The following is a 2,445-nucleotide window of genomic DNA, read 5'->3' on the forward strand; positions in this document are numbered from 1 at the left end:
TGGTGAAGTAAGACTCTCCATTCCACACACAAGTAGATCTCTAGGCATTCAGAGCACCTGCTCATCTGGATCAGCAACTTGACCCACTCACACTTTCTGTGCAGAGATACCGGAGCAGGGATGCCCCCCTCTGCTCCACGCCAAGGCATATCTCCAGGCATTCAAGGATCTTCTTGTCCAGATTGGTAGCCTGAGTTGCCCCACCCTTTCTGTGCAGAGATCCAGGTGCAGGGAGGCCCTCTCTGCTTCACACCCAGGCACATCTCCAGGCATTCAAAAGTATCTGCTTGCCTGGTTCAGCAGCCTGAGTCACTCCACCCCTGCTGTGCAGAGATCTTGGTGGAGCGGAGGCCTCTCTGCTCCACCCTGAGGCAGATCTGCAGGAATCTGAAGTACCCACACTTCTGGAGTAAGAATTTAGGTCAGCACCCATCCTCATGCAGAGAACTTGGGTCTGAGGTTTCCCAGATCCACACCCAGGCACAGCTCTAAGTGCTTTGTGGCCACCCACTAGATTCTCCCTCAGTACTGGTGCTTCTGCCTGCCATTAGGAGACCTTAGGCAGACCTGCCCAGTCAAGCCCCACCTATATTGGCCCCCATCCCCCTGGGTCTGAGCAGAGAACTTAGACCACTGAGCACTCCGTGAATCAGCCCATTGCCTGAGGGAACAGAGAACTTCTTTCAGTAAATAAAGATGAAGTATATACTCATCCATGTTGACCACAGCTGGCTCTTGCCCGTAAGCAGTATGTTCTGGCTTGTAGGTTGAACTGTACAGCCCAATATAGAACCTGATGGCAGAGTGCATAAGGCTATAGAAGAAAAGCGAAAAGACCTTACCCAGCATTTTCTAGTCACACCCCCTAGGGAAGGGGAAAAAGAGAAAGGAAAAAAATAAAAAATATCAGAGGGTAAAAAAGAAAAAAATCCTACCTGAACAAAAAATAAGTATAAAAATTAGAGGTTCAAGCGTCTCTGGGTGAGAAAGAACCAGTGTAAAATTGCTGGCACCAGAGATCTGGTTGGCACCCTGACCTCCATGAGGGAGATTCAGCTCTATAAGTAAACACTCCGCAAGGCACAGGCATGGTCTCTTCCTATTTTTGAGGCAGTGGCTGCGGCAGACTCCAGTGGTTCTGGTTATCTCTCAGCTCGGCGGCCTGGCAAGCGGGCTGAGAGTCGCCACCGCCTGTGGGGCCCGGCGTCAGTCCAGGTCGGTACAGAGCGTGCGCTCGCCCGCCTGCCGCGGAGGGCCGTAGCCGCAGGGGAAGCGGCGTGGACCGGGCGGGGCGCGGCGCCTCGAGCGCAGCGGGAGACAAATGGGACCAGCTCCTCTCCCAGCGCCAAGATGTGGATCCAGGTTCCCATCATCGACGGCTCCAAGACGTGCACCATTGAGGACGTGTCTCACAAAGCCACAATTGAGGAGCTGCGCGAGCAGATGTGGGTGCTGTTCGATGTGTGGCCCGAGTGCCAGCACCTCTTCTACCGGGGCAAGCAGTTTGAAAATGGATATACCTTATTTGACTAGGATGTTGGACTGAATGATATAATTCAGCTGCTAGTTTGCCCAGAACCTAATCATCTTCCTAGAACATCTACACAGATTGAGGCTAAACCTTGTTCTGATAGTCCACCTAAAGCAAAGAAAGCTCCAAGGGTGGGATCTTCTAGTCAGCCACCTACATCAGCTCATGCCCATCTTACTGATCCTAGCTTCGGACTATATAAGGTAAATGAATTGGTGGATGCCAGAGATGTTGGCCTTGGTGCTTGGTTTCAAGCACACATACAGTGTTACTAGAGATTCTGATGGACAGTCACGTGGCGAAACTCCACTGAAGAATGGCAGTTCTTGTAAAAGGATTAATGGAAATATAAATCATAAATCAAAGAGAACATAAATTGGACAATGTACTCTCTACGTCTAATTCAGACTCTACCGCTGCTGATGAAGACGTTATTTACCATATCCAGTATGATGAATACCCAGAAAGTGGTACTCTAGAAATGAATGTCAAGAACCTTAGACCACGAGCTAGAACCATTTCGAAATGAAAGGAACTAAATGTTGGTGATGTGGTAATGGTTAATTATAATGTAGAAAATCCTAGACAAAGAGGATTGTGTTTGATGCAGAAATCATCACATTGAAGGCAATCTCCAGGACCAAAAAAGAACTTCGTGTGAAAATTTTCCTGGGTGTGGGGGGGTTCTGAAGGAGCATTAAATGAGTGCAAGATAATATCTGTAGATGAAATCTTCAAGACCGAGAAACCTGGAGCCCATCCTCTTTCATTTGCAGATGTAAAGTTTTTAAGGAGAAATAACCCTGAATGTGACCTGCGTGGTGGAGACCCAGATAAGAAATGCCATTCTTGCTTCTTTCATGTATATGGTGGGAAACATGAACCCAACATGCAGCTTCTATGTGATGAATGTA

The 2,445-nt window shown here is 48.5% G+C and overlaps 1 pseudogene; it reads left to right on the forward strand.

The window, feature by feature from the left end:
- Nucleotides 1–246: 246 nt before the first annotated feature.
- Nucleotides 247–2,445, forward strand: part of LOC116811805 (E3 ubiquitin-protein ligase UHRF2-like) — a 6,194-nt pseudogene continuing 3,995 nt past the window's right edge.

This window comes from Hylobates moloch, unplaced genomic scaffold (genome assembly GCF_009828535.3).
Source record: "Hylobates moloch isolate HMO894 unplaced genomic scaffold, HMol_V3 SCAFFOLD_7, whole genome shotgun sequence".
Classification (NCBI taxonomy): Eukaryota; Metazoa; Chordata; class Mammalia; order Primates; family Hylobatidae; genus Hylobates; species Hylobates moloch.